Source organism: Mauremys reevesii, linkage group 1, assembly GCF_016161935.1.
Source record: "Mauremys reevesii isolate NIE-2019 linkage group 1, ASM1616193v1, whole genome shotgun sequence".
In the NCBI taxonomy this organism is placed as follows: Eukaryota; Metazoa; Chordata; order Testudines; family Geoemydidae; genus Mauremys; species Mauremys reevesii.
This window is the reverse complement of record NC_052623.1, coordinates 241,725,844-241,747,975: the sequence shown is the minus strand read 5'-3', so window position 1 is coordinate 241,747,975 and position 22,132 is coordinate 241,725,844.

Genomic DNA, 22,132 nt, shown 5'->3' with positions numbered 1-22,132 from the left:
ATTTCAATTGGCCATAACCAAAAAACACATGTACCTTACAATTTTATTGTGCACTACTAGATTAATGAATCAATCATTACAGAATGCATTGATGGAACTGAATATGTTCATAAAGAGCAGTTAGCAGATTCATCATTTAATAAAAATAATTAACCTTATATTTTCCAGTTTTTATTCATTTAGGAAAATGTTTTACTGGCTCAGGATTAAAAATATGAATATTCAGCCTGTATGGTTATATTGCCATTCTACAAACAATAAGCATTATTAATAATAAGTTTCATTCCTAAGTTTCACTGTAGCATTCTAGGTGCCTCAGAATAAAAACACTATCATAATAGAAATGTACCAGTAACAAACTACAGCACAAAATAACTAAAGCTAAAATCAGAAAGTGCCATGCCAAATATTATTTCCCATAAAAAATATTTATACCTCTTAAATAATAATACATTTCACCCCAAATTTAGGTTTTGTCAAAATAAGCTTTTACAATACAGAATTGTTTCAATTCCTTTGGAAATGTTTTTTTAAACAAATAAGTCCCACTACTGTGTACGCAAATGAAACAGTTAGTGGATGAGAAGCTGAAAACAAAGTTGAACAGAAATCCTCTATAAACAAAAGTGAAGGCAACTACTCTCTTTTCATTGTTCAGCATGAGAAAACTGCAAAAATTAAGTCATCGGCAGACTGTGAAAAGCAAATTAGATTTTTTTCATTAAGAAATTGCTTTTTTAAATATATGATATTTAAAATGAACATTTCCTTTTCAACTTGCTTCTCATAAAGCTGTTTCCTTTTCCTACAAGCTGATTGCATCATAGAAGATTAGGGTTGGAAGAGACCTCAGGAGGTCCTCTAGTCCAACCCCCTGCTCAAAGCAGGACCAACCTCCACTAAATCATCCCAGCCGGGCCTTAAAAACCTCTAAGGATTGAGATTCCACCACCTCCTTAGGTAACCCATTCCAGTGCCTCACCATCCTCCTAGTGAAATATTCTATTAGCCTTCTTGGCAACAAGGGTATGCTGTTGACTCATATCCAGTTTTTCATCCACTGTAATCCCCAGATCCTTTTCTGCAGAACTGCTGCTTAGCCTGTTGGTCCCCAGCCTGTAGCAGTGCATGGGATTCTTCCATCGTAAGTGCAGGACTCTGCACTTGTCCTTGTTGAACCTCATCAGATTTCTTTTGGCCCAATCCTCCAATGTGTCTAGGTCACTCTGGATCCTATCCTTACCCTCCAGCGTATCTACCTCTTCCCCAGCTTCCTGTTAGCCACAAACTTGCCGAGGATGCAATCCATCCCGTCATCCAGATCATTAATGAAGATGTTGAACAAAAAGAGCCCCAGGACCGACTCCTGATGCACTCCGCTTGATACCGGCTGCCAACTAGACATTGAGCCATTGATCACTACCCATTGATCCTGACAATCTAGCTAATTTTCTTTCCCCCTTATAGTCCATTCATCCAATCCATACTTTAACTTGCTGGCAAGAAGACTGGGAGACCACATCAAAAACTTTTGATAAAGTCAAGATATATCATGTCCACCACTTTCCCCATATCCAAAGAGCCAGTTTGCCTTCTGTGAAAAGATATCAGGTTGGTCAGGCATGACTTGCCTCTAGTGAATCCATGTTGACTGTTCCTGATTACCTTCCTCTCCTCCAAGTGCTTCAAAATGGATTCCCTGAGGACCTGCTCCATGATTTTTCTGGGGACTGAGGTGAGACTAACTGGTCTGTTGTTCCCTGAATTCTTCTTCTTCCCTTTTTTAAAGATGAGCACTACATTAGCCTTTTTCCAATCATCCAGGCCCTCCCCCAATCGCCACAAGTTTTCAAAAATAATGGCTCTGCAATCATATCAGCCAGCTCCCTCAGCACCCTCAGATGTATTAGATCCCGACCCATGGACTTGTGCATGTCCAGCTTTTCTAAATAAGCAGCAAAGAATCCTGTGGCACCTTATAGACTAACAGATGTTTTGCAGCATGAGCTTTCGTGGGTGAATACCCACTTCTTCGGAAGTGGCACTGCTTGCATCCGAAGAAGTGGGTATTCACCCACAAAAGCTCATGCTGCAAAACATCTGTTAGTCTATAAGGTGCCACAGGATTCTTTGCTGCTTCTACAGAACCAGACTAACACGGCTACCCCTCTGATACTTTTCTAAATAGTCCTTCACTTGTTCTTTCACCACTGAGGGCTGCTCACCTCCTCCCCATACTGTGCTGCCCAGTGCAGCAGTCTGGGAGCTGACCTTGTATGTGAAGACTGAGGCAAAAAAAGCATTGAGTACTTCAGCTTTTTCCACATCATCTGTCACTAGGTTGCCTCCCCCATTCAGTAAGGGTCCCACACTTTCCCTGACCACCTTCTTGTTGCTAACATACCTGTAGAAACACTTCTTGTTACCTTTCACATTCCTTGCTAGCTGCAACTCCAATTTTGCTTCGGCCTTTCTGATTACATCCCTGCATGCTCAAGCAATATTTTTATACTCCTCCCTAATCATCTGTCCAAGTTTCCACTTCATCTGCATCATTATTCAATGCATGCCTTTGAGCAATGAAACTTCCCAACAGGAATTAAACTAAGCCAAACATGCTCTGATTGTCCACTCTTGTCAGCTGTATACCTGCCACATCCCATAGATTTATTAGTAATATTCCTCAGGGAATTCTTCACCACTTCACAATACAGAATTTTGCAAAAATTAATGTTGTGTATGCAGAATCTCCCCCCACCCCCCAAAATGGGCTGCAGTACCGCTGGCCGCCACTAGGGGCAAATGGACTCTGCAGAGCCCAGCTTGTACACAGATGCTGCCAGGGAGAGGAAGAGGGTTCCTGGCCGATGCAGTTCCCAGCACACCTGAGGGAAGGAGATGGTGGTGCGCAGGAAACGCCACACAAGCCTGGACCCAGCATCCGGCTTTCTCCCTCTGGATTCCTGGGCTCTGAGGGGTGGGGGAGCCACAGCTGGGCTCTTGGGGTGGGCAGGTGTCTGGGCTAGGAAGGGGAGGGGAGGGGAGGGGAGGGGGCAGAGAAACAGGAGCTGGGTTGTGATAGGGGTTTCTTTAACTCTCTACTCCTGGGGGAATTTTTGTGTCTGTATAGTTACAGACATACTTGCTGAAATGTATTTTGAAAGAAATTACCAAAATAATTGAAACTGGTGTGATTATGTAATGTTGTTTTGACAAATAAAATTTACAAATTTTTAAAATTGTGCACAGAATTTTAATTTTTCTGGCACAGAATTCCCCTAGAAGTATATTGTGCAGCAAACAGATGCTCTGTATGCAAAGTGTTTTTTTCCCCACAGTTTTGGTAAGGAATGCTTAAGAAAGCCCTGAGAATGTCCTGCACTAGTTTTTCTTTTGGCCATCCTGCTTATGCTGTATTGGGGCTGGAGTGGAAGCTATAGAGTACTTTTAAAAGGCAACTAAAACCTGTGATGTGCTATGACCACAGCTTGCTACACTAATCTTAATCATCTCTGTTTCCCCTGTCTGGTTCTTCTATGCACCCATTGTCTCTAATACTTTGCTTGTAAGCTCAAAATGTGACCAGAATTTCATTATATATGTGTACAGTGCCTATCACAATGGGGCCTGGGCAGATATCCTATAATGTGGAATAGTAATTAAACAGCAGAATCCTATAGTGCTTATAGAAGTAGCAGGAAAAAATGTAAGACCCCTCACATTCTTATTGATGCAGAGAACCCCAGGAAAATGCAAAACTTCAGGTCCATCGATGGCAGCAGCATCAGGTTTACCTATCTTGTATATCCCACAAGAAGATCTCTGCCACCCACTGCCACCTTGTTGTATAAGAAATATCCAAGGGGAGACATACTGTTGTGGAAAAAATATAGTTCAGGGGGCCAATCTTTCAAACTTCACCATCCTGTGGCTTAAGACACTTCAGATACAGAAAGCTTGCATGCTGGCCCTGGGCTTATGGTGACGGATTTCCCTTCCACAGCTGCACACCACCTACCTACAGCCCTAATACTCCATCTTTGCCTGGGTGAACTGGATTTCACCTAATCTGTGTGGAAAAGGGCCTTTTGCTTTCGTAAGAAACAAAAGGGGTCAAAAGTGAAAAATGTTTTTTTTCTTTTGTTCCTAAATACCCAAGGCACACCTGAAAATCTCTCCCTATTCCCACCTACATTCGATATTGGAGACGTAGACATAGATACTTTCTTAAAACACACATACGTAATGAGCACCAGAAACGTTGGCACTTTCACAGTGCATTTTAAAAGAAACTGAAGGTCACTGGGATCTAATTGCCCTCCTGTTCCTTTAACGGTTCCGACTAAACTTAGCAAATATTGTGACTGGTTTCTGTTTGGCTTTTTTCAAATGAAGGTAGAAACAAAACAAGAATAAAAGGATCAAGTAGTTCAATCTTTGTGTGGTAAGTGCCTTGGACTCAGTTGTGAAGGAAAGAAATATCACTGAAGCAATGAAGTTTAATTATCAAAATGCACCATGGGTTCTAACAAGTTGCTGCTTCTCCCTTTAAAATGGGCTCAACTATTTAAACGTACAGCTATGTTGATATGACATGACAACGTTACCAATATTTTTAGCTAACAATCATTTGAAAATAAGGAACAAAACCAAGAAAAACGTTGATGTAGGGGGGAAAAGAGCTGTGGTATGGGAAGAATACTGGATATGACTTACTGAGCCTTTAGGCTCAGCCCTGTGTAGAGAGGAGCCCAGGGGAGGAATTGTTGAATCAGAAAGGGGCCAGTCTTCCCTGATCCCTTCTTTTCTCCTGGGAGGAAGTAATTTACAGCACCTATTTATATGCTGCAGCTCTCTTCTGTCACTGGTCTAGGGCCACTACCCAGCGTATTAGTGGGAAGAGCTTCTGCTCACTCCTCAACTTTTCCTCCCACCTATGCAATGGGAAGAGGTGAAGAGTACCAAGCACATTAGACCCTGTTCTCTTCCCCTCACCCAAGCCATGATGTAAGGAGAGCTAATGCAGCAGCAGCACAAGGTGCTGGGGGGATGTATCTTATTCCCTTGCATGGCTGCATTAGGCTGGGCCATATTGTGGCCACATCTTCATAGAACATGAATACAGTGAGGTAGTGGGGCCCATTGAGTTTTGTCAGAGTAATAACAGCAAGCTATGGCTCATTGCCAGAACTCCTTGGCATTCTATTTCTGCCATTGATTGTATGGCCTGTGTCTCAGTTTACTCATCTATACAATGGGTATAATAAAATTAAAACTCAGCAGTTGTCAATCAATATCACTCCATGGACTTTAGTACTTATCTTCTACACTTATCTACTGCTTGATGGCATTATGAGAACTAATATCTACAAAGCAATTTGAGATCTCAGAAGAGAGCTACAATAGAAGTGGACATTTTTCCTGTTTTAAATACCTGAATGCTTGATTAAAGAACTTGAGATGTGTACATTTTCTGATAGCACAAGGAACAAAAGTAGTATTCAGAATGACTTTGACTTATGCAAACTGAAAGCTTGTTTGGAAGAAAATTTAATGGCATATGTCTTGTCATCGTGAGGAATTATTCAGCCACAAGCGGTTTTTGTGATGGTTCATCCACTAAGGTAAAAATGTATGGCAGTTTAATTCCCCAAGTTAAAGGGGAAAAAATGTAAATGCTGCTGCAAAGGTAACAGGGCTACCAAGAAGCAGATGGTTTTAATTACCTACCTACGAGATTGTTTATATTGGGAATTTGAAAAAGAAACTGAGCTTAGAAACAATATTCATTGTGAAAACACTGTACATTTCAATTAAGCCAGACTTTAAATAGGAATAAGAAGTGATTATTGACTATTATCTGAAGTCAAATTGATACTAAGGGCTACATATGCAAAATGTGTGTGCCTAAAAACCAAAGACTTAGACATGCAAGGTGTATGGAAAGAAGTTACAAATGTATACATATGGGGCCTGATTCTTATTTACACTCAGGCTGCTTCACATCACCTCGGCAGTGTAAAGGGTCCTTAAAGTGAATGTAGATCAGCTTTACTTCCAGAGTGGTGGGAAGCAGCCCTAGTGTATATGAGAATCAAACTTATTAGGTTAAATTCACGTCTGGTGTCAACCCTATTGATTTCAGTAAAGTTACATCAGATTGTCAGAGGTGGATTTGATCCATGGTATTCTGATCTAGCAGTCTGGGCCTGATTCTCCTTTATAGTAAGGACCCAGAGTGGTATAAAGGGGCCTCAGTGTAAATAAGCATCAGACCCTCTGTGTCCAAATAAATACACAGAATTAATGAAACACTACAGCCTGCCTGGAGCTGAGACAGCTGAACTCATCCCTGCAGACCTCAGCATTGAATCCACTATGCACAGGAATTTAACCCTTAATCAATTTCAGCTACATAGTCAGAAGTCATTTTGTTACATTGGGCAAACATTTGCACTCAGTTACATCCCTGTAACTCTGGTTTGAGTCAAATGAAGTTTGCCCAGTGTGTGTGAGGACAGAACTAGGGTGCCTGAGTCCCAGGTTCAAGCAACCTTCTGACCCACAACTCACTTGGTTGCTGTCTAACTCTGTAGATACCTAAGTTTCTGCCTCTGAGTATGCACACTGGTGCCCCATGCTAGGTGCCTGGGTGTCTATCTCCTGATGAAGCTCCAGAGCAACCCATGAACTGGGAAACATACACATTTGTCTGCCTAACTCACATGTGGGGCCCAATCCAATAGGCATGCTCAGAGGCAGCCTACCAGATAGGACTCCATTCAGAAACTGGCTAGAGGAGGCAATGGTGATGGTGATAGTGCCGGTGCTTCCGTTGTAGCTTTTTAATCCCAGTGGTTAGAGTGATCACTTAAGATGTGGGATACCCAGGTTCAGTTCCCCCATCTGCCTGATAGGGAAGGAAAAGGATTTGAAGTGGGGTCTTTCACCTTTCAGGTGAACATATCTGCATCTAACAATGAGATATAGGATCTTCTGATGTGGGCTTCCCTATTGAAGCTGTTCCACTTTGGCTAAACAATTAGTCATAGGAGCAGGGGATTGACTCCTAGGTCTGCCACCTCCCAGGTGTGTGCCTAACCACTGGGTTAGAGCCATAGAAGTGTAAGGCTGGAAGGGATGTGGAGAAGTCATCTAGTCCAGCCCCCTGAGCTGAGGTAGGACCAAGTAAACCTAGACCACCCCTGACAGGTGTTTGTCCAACCTCTTCCTAAAACTGTCAGTGATGGGGATTCACAGCTTCCCTTGGAAGCCTATTCCAGAACTTAACTACCCTTATAATTATGTGAGAGATTTTTCCTAAAATCTAATGTAAATCTCCTTTGCTGCAGATTAAGCCCATTACTACTTGTCCTACCTTCAGTGGACAAGAAGAACAATTGATCACAGTCCTCTCTATAACAGTCCTTAACAGATCCTTGGTCAGTATTCTTTTCTGAAGACGAAACAAACCCAGCTTTTTTAACCTTTCCTCATATGTCAGGTTTTCTAAACCTTTCATCATTTATTATTCTCCTCTGGACTCTCTCCAATTTATCCACATCTTTCCTAAAGCGTAGCTCCCATAACTGGACACAGTAATCCAGCTGAAGCCTCACCAGAGCCAAGTAGAATGGAACAATTACCTCCTGTGTCTTACATATGGCATTCCTGTTAATACCCCCCTCCCCCAGAATGACATTAGCCTTTTCATGACAGCATCATATTGTTGACTCACATTCAATTTGTAGTCCACTACAATCCTCAGGTCCTTTCTAGCAGCACTACCACCTAGCCAGTTATTTCCCATTTTGTAGTTGTGCATTTCATTTTTCCTTTCTAAGTGAAGTACTTTGCATTTGTCTTTATTGAATTTCATCTTGTTGAATTCAGGCCAATTCTCCAATTTATCAAGGTCACTTTGAAATGTAATCCTGTCCCCCAAAGTGCTAGCTACCCCTCCCTGCTTGTTGTTGTCCACAAATTTTGTAAGCATATGCTCTGCTCCATTATCCAAGTAATTAATAAAAATACTGAATACTACCAGACCAAAGAATGACACCTGCAGGACCCCGCCAGATAAAACCTCCCAGTTTGACAGTGAACCATGGATAACCACTCTTTGAGTATGGTCTTTCAACCACTTGTGCACCTACCTTACAGTAATTTCTTCTAGATCACATTCCCCTAGTTTACTTATGATGCTGTCATGTGGGACTGTCAAAACCTTTACTAAAATCAAGATATATCATGTCTACTGCTTCCCCCACATCAACTAGGCAGGTAACTCTGTCAAAGAAGGAAATTAGGTTGGTTTGGCGTGATTTGTTTTTGACAAATCCATGCTTTCTTTTCTCTATAACCCTATTATCCCCTAGATGCTTACAAATTGATTGTTTAATAAATTGTTTCATTATCTTTCCAGGTATCAAAGTTAGGCTGGCTGATCTATAATTCCTCGGGTCCTCCTTTTTAAAGATAGGTACTTTGTTTGCCCTTCCTAGTCTTCTGGGACCCCACCTATCCTCTGACTTCTCAAAGATAATTGCTAACAGTCCGAGATTGCTTCAGCTAGATCCTTAAATATCCCGAATTTCATGAGGTCTTACCAACTTGCATATATGTAACTTATTTATATATTCTTTAATCTGTTCTTTCCCTAAATAGGTTGTTTCTCCACTCTTTTTGTTAATATTAATTGTGTGAGTAATTGGTCACTCTTAACCTTTTTAGTGAAGACTGAAGCAAAAAGGCATTAAAAACCTCAGCCTTCATGTCATCAATTATTAGCTCTCCCTCCCCACTAAGTAGAGAACTTTTACTTTCCTTCATGTTTCTCTTTCTCCTAATATACACCTCTACCCCATTATAATGCCACCCGATATAACACGAATTCGGATATAACGTGGTAAAGCAGTGCTCCAGGGGGGCAGGGCTGCGTGCTCTGGTGTATCAAATCAAGTTCGATATAATGCGGTTTCACCCATAACGCGGTAAAATTTTTTGGCTCCTGAGGACAGCGTTATATCGAGGTAGATGTGTATTTAAAGAACCTCTTCTTATTGCCTTTATGTCCCTTGCTACATGCAACTCATTTTAGAACGTACCCTTTCTGATTTTGTCCTTATGTTTGCTGTTTTTCTGTACTCCTCCTTAGCAAGTCACTCATGTTTCCACTCTTTTGTAGAATTATTTTTTCTTGATTTTTTTTGAGGGGGGGGTGTAATGAAAGAGTTCTTGATAGAGTTATATTGACCTCTTACTATTCTTTCTGTCTTTCCTTTGCATTGGGATAACTGGTTATAGTGCATTTAATACTGTCTCCTGGAGAAGCTGCCAGCTTTCCTGAACTCCTTTATCCTTTATATTTTCTTTCCATGGGCCTCACTTCTATTTCTGAGTTTGTTAAAGTCTGCTTTTTTTTTCAAGTTGCTCTTATTCTGCCACTCTCACTCCTTTCTTTCCTCAGAATCCTGAAATCTATTACTTCATGATCACCTCTCTGTCTGCTCTGAAAAGTGGCTGTGTAAAAGTGTCCCCGTCTTACTCCGCAGATGCGCTCCCTGTGTCCTGAAATCACTGGCTATTAATGTGGACACAGTGGCAAAATGAGGATGGACACATGCATTGAAATAAGCAGCAAGCCACAACTTTTATGAAACTTTAACACAGGGGAGGGGTGTAATGGCCTATCATCCATTCTCTCCTATGCCAGGCATTTAAGTGGTTTCAGTGCAGGGGGTTACAGGGCTCCTTACCATAAACCCCACAATGCAGGGTGGGTCTCTTCAGCTTGCCCCCCAGGACTCAGCTCTCTGAGTCCTAGCAGCCTCACCCCCATGAGGGGGACAGTGGATACAGCAGGGCAGGGACCTCACCCTGCAAAGGCCACAAGATTTCACTGCATCAGGAGTTCAAGGCCCATCACCAAAATCTCAGGTCTTTAACCTCTGGGAACTGTTCATTTTATTCTCTTCACTGAACTGGAAACCAGCCACAGGAGGCACCTGTGACTAGCTTGGTCATTCCTTACCGCCTGGTACCACAAGAACTATCCAATCCATGCCTGCACATGCTATAGCTGTAAGTCGGCACCTCCATCTGACAGATGTGTGCCATCATCCCTGAAAATTTCTGGCTAATTGTGATGGTTGTCCTTATGCTCAGCAGATCTGCTCCTTGTGTGCTGACACCACTGCCTATTATACTATCTCATTGTTTCCTTTCGCTTCCTCATCTATCTGTCCATATCTACCTCTTGTCTTATACTTAGATATTACCTATCTTGTCTCTGTACTGTCCTTTTAATAGACCAACATCAGTTGGCGAAAAAGAAATTTTCAAGCTTACACAGAGCTCTTCTGCAGGTCTGGGAAAAGTATTTAGCTGTTCCACTCTGAGTACAAGGTGGACGTGGACAGCTGGCAATGGAGGCTGGGGGAGGCTAAGCCTTGCCAAACTGCCACTAATGCTCCCCACTGCAGCCCTGGGGCTGGGCCACAGCAGGGCTCAGAGCTCCTCTGGGCAGCCCATGCTCAGGGCTCAGCCCCAGCCAGCCAGCAGGGGCTCAGGGTTCCTCTGGACTGCTCTGAGTGCTGGCGGGCTGGCTGGTGTTCAAGGCTGCTCCAGGGACCAGCAGGCTAGCCAGGGTTCAGGGCTGCGCTGGTGGGCTGGCTGGCGAGAGTGGGGGCAGGATCTCAAGTGTAAGGTCCTCAGTGGAAGAGGTGGGGTAGGGAGTTACCTTCCCTGGACAGGGGGTGCATGCACTAACCATGAAGGTGGAACAGATTGTTTCACATAAATAGTTTACACATTTATATTGTAAGACAGTGGTTTTCAAACTTTTTTTTCTGGTGACCCAGCTGAAGAAAATTGTTGATGCCTGTGACCCAGTGGAGCTGGGGATGAGGGGTTTAGGGTGTGGGAGGGGGCTCAGGGATGGGGCAGAGGATTGGGATGCAGAGGTGAGGGCTGTGGGGTGGGGCCAGGGTGTGGGAGGGAGCTCTGGGCTGGGGCAGGGGGTTTGGAAGTGGGAGTGGATCAGAACTCTGGGTGCAGGCTCTGGGGTGATGCCAGGGGTGAGGAGTTTGGGGTGCAGAAGCAGGCTCCAGTTTTGGGGGGGCTCAGAGCTGGGGGAGGGGGTTGTGGTGCAGGTGGGGGTTAAGATGCAGAAGGGGGTGTGGGCTCTGGGATGGGGCTGGGAATGAGGGGGTTGGGGTGCAGGAAGGGGCTCTGGGTTTGGTGGGGGGCTCAGGGCTGGGCAGCAGGTTGGGACCTAGGCTTACCTCCAGTGGCTCCTGGTCACCGGCACAGCGAGGGTGCAGAGGCAGGCTTCCCACCTCTCCTGGCACCGCGGACCGTGCTGCACCCTGGAAGCGGCCAGCAGCAGGTCCAGCTTCTAGGCGGAGGCACACAAGTGGCTCCGTGTGGCTCCCTTCTGCAGACATCGCCCCATCCCCCCAGCTCCCATTGGCCAGGAAGCAGAGCCAGTGCTCGGGGTGGGGACAGCACACGGAGCTCCGTGGCCCCTCTGCCTATGAGCCAGACCTGCTGCTGCCCACTTCTGGGGTGCAGTGCAGTGTTAGAACAGGTAGGGACTACTAGTTTTTATTGGCCGGCCACCAGGGTCCCTGGGTGCTGTGCAAGGTGACCCAGTGCTTTGCATTCCACGACCTAAACCTTGAAAACCACTGTTGTAAGAGACCATTTAGTGGCCGGTCAACACCTTTTGAGACATAGTGTAGGGATATTAAAGAAGATACTAACAGTGATTCCCCCAAGTGACAGTGACCCCCCAGGTTCACCAAGTACAAAAATCCCCCCAGGTTCACCAAGTACAAAAATCTTTTAAGTTCTTATGTTAAAACTTGTAAGCTCCTGTCTGCAGAAAACACTGATTGTATCTGTCCTGTGAAAGATACTCTATTACTATGTAAAACTTACAAACAAGTTAATTGACTTTGTTCGTGAAGTAAACACTATGCTAGCCTTAAGCTGTAATTGATACAATGTAAACAAACAGACTCCCACCCTCTGTGATTACAGGGCCGAGAATCTCATAGGAATTAACACACACCCCAAAAGTGGTGGAGACAGTAAATTAAAATATGGTTAAGATATAGAATGTATGTTGATGAATGTTTGATGTACGTGAATGGTTAGGGAGGTGCCAGCCTGGAAAGGATCCATCGGCCGAAGAATGTGTCAAGTGGACCACCAGACAACCCCCGGAGGGTAAACTGGGATCCACCCCAAACACCTGGAAGGAATGTGCCACTTTAGACAGTGTGGAGCCACCAGGAATGTGCCATCTGCTAATTGAGCCAACAACAGCAGGATGAAACGGTTCCCATAGACTAACATAGGAATTAATTCCTATAAAAATGGACTCTAAAAACTGAGGACTTTGAGTCCCTGGTTCTGCTGCCAACCTCCAGGAGCATCAGGTGCATCTGACACAGACTCGGCTCCATCCTCATGACCAAGATACCTGGCCAATAACTTGGCATGAGCAACTTCTAGGCTGGTAACTATAACACCTATACAGAACCTGAATGAATGATTGTGTGAATGAATATATATATTATGTGTGTGTGTGTGTGTAAGGAATAAGTAGTGATAGGAATAAGTAGTAAAACAACATTGTTTGCGTTTATCTTTTGCTTTATTATTATATTTACAATAAATGTGGCATCTTTGCCTTATCCCTCTTAATAAGATCCTGCTGGTTTTTATTATATTGGCCAGTCAACACCTTTTGAGTCATAGGACAAAAATGGGGGGTTAATGGGTTACAGATGGTTGTAAAAAGCCATAATCCAGTTTCTTTATTCAGTCCATGATTTTTAGGGTCTAGGAACGTTATGAATTTAAGCTCCAATGCTCATCTTCTGCAGGTGTTGTGCAGGTTTTGTTTAGAACGTAAGTATTAGAGGACAGGGACCATCTTTTTGTTTTGTGTTTACACAGCACCAATCTTAATGGGGTCCTGGTCCATGACTGGGGCTTCTATGCACTATTACAATACAAATCATAAATAATAAAAATATTTAGTCATGTCCTCCTACTTTGGAGACAAATATAATTTTACTCCTATTAATTTTGCAGAGTTAGCTTGACTGTGGGGGAGAGAGGTGGGGGTCTATTCTGGCGGAATTGTTAAATATGTTCCAACTGTAGCATCAAATTCTGCTCTCAGGTACAACTATGCAAGCCCAATTGAAGACACTGAGTGCCATGTATGGAGTTCTTGGAAAGCTCTGTTTTAACCTCTGCTGTTTCCATCCAGAATTTCAGAGTAGAGGGAAGAGGTTGGGTGGAGGATGTTAACTTGGTTCTCTCTGAATCTGTGACTGTGGCCTCACACAAATAAATGTTTGGTCAACAATCACACTCCCTGTGCGTTGGTGTAAAGGATTATTCAAGGTCCATGGCCAGGAATTGAGGCCATTCTCTATTGGTGTAAAATGTGGTAGCTCCATTGAAATCTGTAAAGCTGTGATAACTTGTACCAGCTGAGGATCTGCCCTTCTATGGCAAACCACAGGCTCTGACTTTCCAAAGTGCTGGGGGTGCTTGACCCCAGGCCCTGCCCCCACACCACCCCTTCCCTCAGGGCCCCACCCCACCTCTTTCCATCCAGTTCTGCCCCTTCCTCCGAGCATACCGTGTCATCGCTTCTCCCCCTCCCCCAGAGCCTCCTGCATGCCATGAAACAGCTGATCACAGTGGTCAGGAGGCTTGGGGAGGTGCTGATCTGCAGGGCCTGCTGGAGGGCGGGAGGCAGTGTGGGGAGCTAATGGGGGGCTGCTGGTGGGTGCTGAGCATCCACCATTTTTTTTTCCTGTGAGTGCTCCAGCCCCAGAGCACCCAAGGAGTTGGCGCCTATGAGGCAAACTCCTGGCTCCATTGAAGTCAATGGCAAAATTCCTGTTGAATTCAATGGGGCCAGGATTGCACCTTTAGTGCTTAAGGAAGTTTCTGTTGTATTTAGTTTTGGGGATTTGGAATGGGTGCTTTGGTTTTTTGTGTGTGGCCTTTCTATAAGCCTGATCTTGCCTTTGGATTCCAGGTACACTTCTACATAGGTTGGGATCACTTATTTATTTAGTTATAAACATTGGCTTTCTGTTTAATATTTCTTTCCCAAACAGTTATATTTTACCATCACTGCTGCTGTAATTTTTTGACATGCCAGCTGCAGCCTTCTGGACTGTGCTAATCTTTGGCAAGACTGGGGCTCAAGCCTGACTGAAATTGTCTAGTACAGCCAACACACTGCTTAAAATAGCATCATCTCTCTTTTTTTAATCTCTTTTTATTGGCTAAGACTGGATTTAGTCGTTCAGTCATAAGGTCATACCTTACATTTCACTTAAAAATGCATGGGAAAAGTTTTTTAAAATCTGGTTTTATTGTCATCAATTTTGAGCTGGATTAGAATGCTTCAGACCAACCAGTAAATTAGGAGATTGGGTTGACTAATTGGTCTGTAGTACTAAAATATGACAGACTTTTTTCAGAAGAATTTAAGTTCTCACATTGAACATCGTTTGTTATACTCATGCTAACACTCATGATACCTGATCTACAGTGTGTTTTTTTCCATGCACAGTCACACAACCTGTGTCCTTGTCCTAGGAGAGACTTTTCACTTCTGCTTTATTCTAAGCCGCCACGTGCCAATTGCCCAATTTCCTTTCAATATTTTGACCTCTGATACTGAAATCTCACAGAATCGAGAAAAATGAAGAGAGCAATTAGAAGTGCTAGCTGAAAAAAAATTAACCAAAAACAAAAATTCAGCAAAACATGAACATTTTCAAAAAATTGCTTTTGTTGTTTTCAGACCAGCTCTAATACTTAGTTTAGCATAACAGAGAATAAAATTTTCAGGATTCTTTCATCTACAGTTTAATGCATCTTTGCTTGGGAGATAGTGCTATCTAGTGGTTAGAGATGGGGACTAGGAATCATGACACTCAAATCCTATTCTCCCTTTCTATCACTAACTTTGACTGTGGGTTCCCAGTAACACTATAAAATTGGCATGAAACTACTAATCTACCATGCAGTGGTATGGTTGGACATAATTAATTAACATTGTAAGCTCTTTGGGGCAGAGACTGTCTTTTTGTCCTGTGTTTGAACAACACATAGCAAATGAGGCCCTGGTCCATGACCCCGACTCTTAGGCACTACAGTAATAAAAATAAAGGAAGGAATGTTTGTAGGTGCTTTAAGATGTTTAGATTAAAGATGCCATCAAATTACAAATTACTTTTATTTATCTATCTATTTATTTATTAGTTATATGTTTATGGTAACTAGATACACAACTCAATTAATATTAAAAAGGGGGAAGGAGCACAAGCCAAAATAGGGAAAGAACAGCTTAAAGAATATATAGATAAATCATATGTATTCAAGTCAGCAGGGCCTGATGAAATTCATCCTAGAGTATTTAAGGAACTAGCTGAAGAAATGTCAGAACCGTTAGCAACTATCTTCAAGAAGTCATGGAGGACAGATGAGATCCAGAGGACTGGAGAAGAGCAAACAAAGTATCTAACCTTAAAAAGTGGAATCAAGAGGAGTTGGGGAATTATAGACCAGTCAGCCTAACTTCAATACCTGGAAAGATGCTGGAACAAATTATTTTATAAGCACCTAGAGGATAATAGGCTTATAAAGAATAGTCAGTGTGGCTTTCTCAAGAAAAATCATGCCAAACCAACCTCATTTCCTTCTTTGACAACATTACTGACCTAGGGGGTAGGGGGAAAGCAGTAGATGTGATATATCTTGATTTGAGTAACGCTTGTGACACACTCCTACCTGACATTCTTTTAAGCAGATTAGGGAAGTATAGTCTTGATTAAATTACTATAAAGTGGGTGCACAATTGGTTGAAAGACCTTACTCAAAGAGTATCAATGGTTCACTGTCAAACTGGGAGGGTGTATCTAGTGGAATTCCACAGTGATCAGTCTTGGGTCTGCTATTATTCTATATTTTCATTAATTACATGGATAATATAGTGGAGAGTATGCTTATAAATTTTCAGATGAAAGCAAGCTGGGTGGGATTGCAAGCATTTAGAGGGACAGGATTAAAATTCAAAACAACCCTGATAAATTGGAGAATTGGTCTGAAATCAACAAGATTAAATTTAATAAAGACAAGTGCAAAGTACTTCACTTAAGGGGAAAAAATGTACAACTACAAAATGGGGAATAACTGGCTAGACTCATAGACTTTAAGGTCAGAAGGGACCATTATGATCATCTAGTCTGACCTCCTGCACAATGCAGGCCACAGAATCTCACCCACCCACTTCTGTAACAAACCCCTAATCTATGTCTGAGTTATTGAAGTCCTCAAATTGTGGTTTGAAGACCTCAAGCTGCAGAGAATCCTCCAGCAAGTGACCTGTGCCCCATGCTGCAGAGGAAGGCAAAAAACCTCCAGGGCCTCTGCCAATCGGCCCTGGAGGAAAATTCCTTCCCGACCCCAAATATGGCAATTAGTTAAACCCTGAGCATGTGGGCAAGACTCACCAGCCAGCACCCAGGAAAGAATTCTCTGTAGTAACTCAGATCCCAACCCATTTAACATCCCATCACAGGCCATTGGGCATACTTACCTCCTGATAATCAAAGATCAATTGCCAAATTAATTGCCAAAATTAGGCTATCCCATCATACCATCCCCTCCATAAACTTATCAAGCTTAGTCTTGAAGCCAGATATGTCTTTTACCCCCACTACTCCCCTTGCAAGGCTGTTCCAGAACTTCACTCCTCTAATGGTTAGAAACCTTCATCTAATTTCAAGTCTAAACTTCCTGATGGCCAGTTTATATCCATTTGTTCTTGTGTCCACATTGGTACTAAGCTTAAATAATTCCTCTCCCTCCCTAATATTTATCCCTCTGATATATTTATAAAGAGCAATCATATCCCCCCCTCAACCTTCTTTTGGTTAGGCCAGGGGTAGGCAACCTATGGCACACGTGCCGAAGGCAGCATGCGAGCTGATTTTCAGTGGCACTCACACCGCCTGGGTCCTGGCCACCGGTCTGGGGGGCTCTGCATTTTATTTTAATTTTTAAAAAAGCATCTTAAATATTTTAAAAACCTTATTTACTTTACATCCAACAATAGTTTAGTTATATATTATAGACTTATAGAAAGAGACCTTCTAAAAACGTTAAAATGTATTACTGGCACGCAAAACCTTAAATTAGAGTGAATAAATGAAGACTCAGCACACCACTTCTGAAAGGTTGCCAACCCCTGGGTTAGGCTAACCAAGCCAAGCTCTTTGAGTCTCCTTTCATAAGACAGATTTTCCATTCCTCGGATCATCCTAGTAGCCCTTCTCTGTACCTGTTCCAGTTTGAATTCATCCTTCTTAAACATGGGAGACCAGAACTGCACACAGTATTCCAGATGAGGTGATAGTACTGATGAAAAGGATCTACTGGTTATAGTGGACCCAAAATTGAATGAGTCTACAATGTCATGCAGTTGTGAAAAAAGGGCAATATGATTCTGGAATGTATTAGCACCAGTGTTATAAGTAAGATACAGGGATATAACTGTCCCACTCTACTCAGCAGTGGTGAGCCCTCAGCTGGAGTATTGTATATAGTTCTGGGCCCCACACAGTAGGAAAGATGTGGATAAATTGGAGAGAGTTCAGAGGAGAGCAACAAAAATGACAAAAGGTTTAGAAAACCTGACCTATGAGGAAAGGTTTAAAAAAACGGGGCATGTTTAGTCTTAGGAAAAGAAGAATGAGCGGGGACTTGATAAAGATCTTCAAGTATGTTCAGGCCTGTTATGAAGAGGACTGTGATCAATTGTTCTCCATATCTACTGAAAGTAGGAAGACTTAACCTGCAGCAAGGCAGTTTTAGATTAGATATTAGGAAAAACTTTCTAAATATAAGGGTAGTTAAGCTCTGGAACAGGCTTCCAAGGAGAGGTTGTAGACTCCCCATTACAGGTTTTTCTGAAACCTGGTTGGACAAACCTGTCAGGGATGGTCTAGGTTCCCTTTCAACACTACATTTCTATGATGACTGACAGGGAAAACTGGCTTTATAATCAATGCCTAGTTTCAACCTAGAAATATCCCATTTGTTTTAATCTACTGGTCTTCGTGAAGTAGCACCTTTTGCTAATTTGGGGGAGTTTTTCACTATAATTTAGTTATTAAAAGTGGTTTTCACATACATTCTGAATACTCTGTGAAGTCTAACCCTGGATGACCTAAGTGTGGAATTTGTATATCACTGCACTGTAGGTTTTGAATCCAGGGCTATGACTCTCTTAAATGTTTGACCAGAAATGAGGTAACATACTCCAATGGTGCCAAGTGACATAGGATCAGGCTTACTTAACAAAAAGAACAGGAGTACTTGTGGCACCTTAGAGACTAACAAATTTATTTCAGCATAAGCTTTCGTGGGCTACAGCTCACTTCTTCGGATGCATAAAAGAAGTGAGCTGTAGCCCACAAAAGCTTATGCTGAAATAAATTTGTTAGTCTCTAAGGTGCCACAAGTACTCCTGTTCTTTTTGTGGATACAGACTAACACGGCTGCTACTCTGAAGCTTACTTAACAGACACTTACAGTAGGTACAAAAATGAGAACTACTATCTTAACTCAACCCAGCAGACCAGGAGCATGAAGGTATGGTGATGGAGGAAGAGTATCATGGGGGATGCCGAGATGGGAATTGAAGCATTACCAAAATGAGAGCCCTAGTGATTGGCTTAACTGTCCCCTCTTGTGCTGCAAAGGTAGGCAGAGAGGGGAATGACAGAGGTGGAAGGGAGTAGGCACTGGCTGAGCAGGGGTAGTGGTGAATAGAGCCTCACATGAGGTGGAGCTATCTGCCCTTCTACAAACATTAACAGCAGCATTCAGAAGAACATGGAAAAGTCTTCCCTGAATCTGTAAATCCAGCATTACTGCCATAGTGGGGCCTGTCTTACTCCATAACTTTCCCATTCTGCCAAACTGGCTCAGCTTCCATTTCCCCAACTATGAGTCTCCAAAAATAGATCTTGGCACTGTATCAGGCATCATGTGATTCAGCCTCTTGTTCCACTGATACCCTTAGGTCAGGTTACCACTGTGTTTCTCTGTATTGATGTTCCCCCATGACTTTTGTAGTAGAAGTCTGGGCTGGGACAAAGAACAAGTGCCAAGGATTTGCTAGAGATCATCATAAAATAGGCACGTTTTCACCCTCTGCTTGACTGACCATTGCTGGCTGAGGTCTTGTTATATTGGGTTTAAGTCTCAGGTCTGCTGGCTCCGCCTGGTGCAGTCCACCTTTGCCAGTCACTAGTGATCATACCCTAACGTATTGCATATGACTGAGTTCAACTGACTCTTGATCGCCTCCTCTCCCCAAAAACGGTAACCGAGCCTGCATATTGGCCTCTCACATATGTTAGATGGTGTTCTCTCAGAGAGGCTGGCATAGAACCCTTTGGGTCAGAGAAGTAGATGATGATGTCTGCTGTGAAAATAATGCCCAGCTGAGCTCTATGCTTAGGATAGCACTACCTGTAAGGGTAGACTTCAGGGCAACTTGATTCCTGTGTAATGGAATGCAGAAAACAGACCAGACAGGTGACCAGAGCAATCACCAGTGCCTGAGAGTGAGAAGACTATATATACTGTTGAGGCTACTATACCAGTGATTTTTCTTCACACTGATGCTCAGTGGTGGAACCTAGTTAGACTTGCTTGAACCAAGCCTTGCACAAACACCTGTGTGCAATAGGCAGCACTTTGTTATCTGGACCCAAAGTGTGTCACAGGAATAACATGTCACAAACATGCTATGGGACCACATAGAGGTTAGCACACCACATTTCTCCATGGTACGTGCAAAAGAGCCAATGCAATGGAGATTTCAATTCCCTTTGCCAGGAATACCAAGAAAAGAAACTCTAAGGAGCAGGGCTGGCTCCAGCCTTTTTGCCGCCCCAAGCAGCAAAAAAAAAAAAAAAAAAAAAGAGAGAGAGAGAGAGAAACCCGATTGAACTGCTGCCAAAGTGCCGCCGCCGAGGATGCGATGGAGTGAAGGACTCGCCATCAAATTGTTGCCAAAGACTGAAGCGGAGTTGAAATGCTGCTGAAGTGCCGCTGAAGACTGAGTTGCTGAAGGACCTGCCACCAAATTCCTGCCGCAGACTGGACATGCCATTCCAATAATGGACGGAGTGCCACCCCTTTCGATTGGCCGCCCCAGGAGCCGGCCTGCTACGGAGGCTTAGTAGGGCATCAAATAATCAGGACATTTTGAATAAGTATAGGAGACAGTCTCCACTTGGATTTAAAGCAGGGTCAATTAGGGGAAATTTCATTTAAGCAATGGCTTTACACTGGTTTAAGCAACAGGTGAATTGGGCAAAGGACTTAATGGTTAGAAAACAGGACTGGCGATCATGACCTTCTGGTTCTATTCCCATGGCTGCAGCTGAGTCATTTCTAACTTTGGGCAAGTCACAAAGGCCAAAATATAGGACACTTCAAGTTTTTGATGCCCTGCTTTAAAACTAGGTGTCTTCACTTGGGCATCCAAAAGATGGAAGATATGTCTATGCCCTGTGGAGACTCTACCAGTGCAGCTATGCCAGCATAGCCCCATAGCGTAGATGCAGCCTATGCTGACAGAAGGAATTTTTCTGTTGGTGTAGGAACACCACCTCCCCACACGTTGTTGACAGAAGCCTTCTTCCATCGACATAGCTGCAGCTAACACTGGGGAAGGTGTTGGAATGGGGGCAGGGAACGGGTGGGAAGAAGCAGGGCAGGAGCGGGGCCTCATGGAAGGGGTGGAGTGAGGGCAAGGCTGAGGGCAGCATGGGGGAGGTGTCAGTAATGCGGCCCTCAGGCCAATGCACTAGTCCTCATGTGGCTCTCATGGTCATTTGAGTTTGAGACCCCTGCTATAGAGTCTATCTCTCTCTCTCTCTCTCTCTCTCCGTCCTGCTAACTATTTAACATCAGACTATCCAGTAGCCTAGCTCTGGACAAGGGGGAGAGCCCTGTTCAAATCCTTTCTTCCCCTCAGGCAGAGGGGGGAATTTAACCCAGTCTCCCACATCCTGGGTGACTGTTCTCTCATAACTTTTAGCCCAGTGGTTAGAACACATCTGCCAGATGGAGCCCAGCAGGCAAGCTAGGTGGGGGGAACATCTATCTTCCCCTGCTTTGTGGAGAGCACTGGGGCTTAGGTGTGAGACTGTGAGGCAGCGGTGCACATGTTCAGAGACAGAAATTTAGGCACCAAGGGAATTTTTATTGTGAAAATCTAGGCGCCAAGTGAATTCAAGTTCCTACAGAATTAGGGGGCAGCCACACAGTGGTTTTGTTGGTTGCAATAGTGGCTAAAACTGGGACTTATGTGCCTCTGTTCCTTTGTGGCTCTGGGCCTCATTGCATATAGCTAAGGCTCTAGCTTGAGGTCCTTAGTCAGATAAAACTCCCATTCAGGTCATTCGGGCCAATATTTTCCAAAGTAGCCATTGAATAGTGTGTGCTTCAGTGATGAGCTGCCCAGCTTGAAACATATTGGGCCTGAGTTTCAGATGTACTTTGCACCTGAAGATCCTATTGATTTCAACACCTTTGAAAATCTGGCCCATTCTAATCAAACGTGTATTCCATGCATTTTATGAATACAGTACATTTTGCCTAATGTTTGGCAAGTTTCTATAATATTGCTTCATCAGCCATGATTTTAACAATACATTTTGAAATGACACAGTAACCAAGGTTTTCAAAAGTTCTAGCTGCCTCTGTTTTTTGGTGCCCAAATTGTAACATCTTTAAAATACCTGATCTGCAGAAGGTGGATGCTCAGCACTTGCAGAAAACCAAACTGCTTTAAGGTGTCTCCATTTGGACACCCAAAAATCACTAGTCTCTTTGGTCCATGAATCTATTTGGGGATGAATAATACCAGAATATTTTTATTATGGTAGCTGTATTAAACTGGACATTTGCTTGAGAGGATTCCTTTAATCTGTTACATATTTTGGGGATGCATCATCTCATTCCTGCTAGGACATACCTTCTGTTACTTCCATCCATAACTACA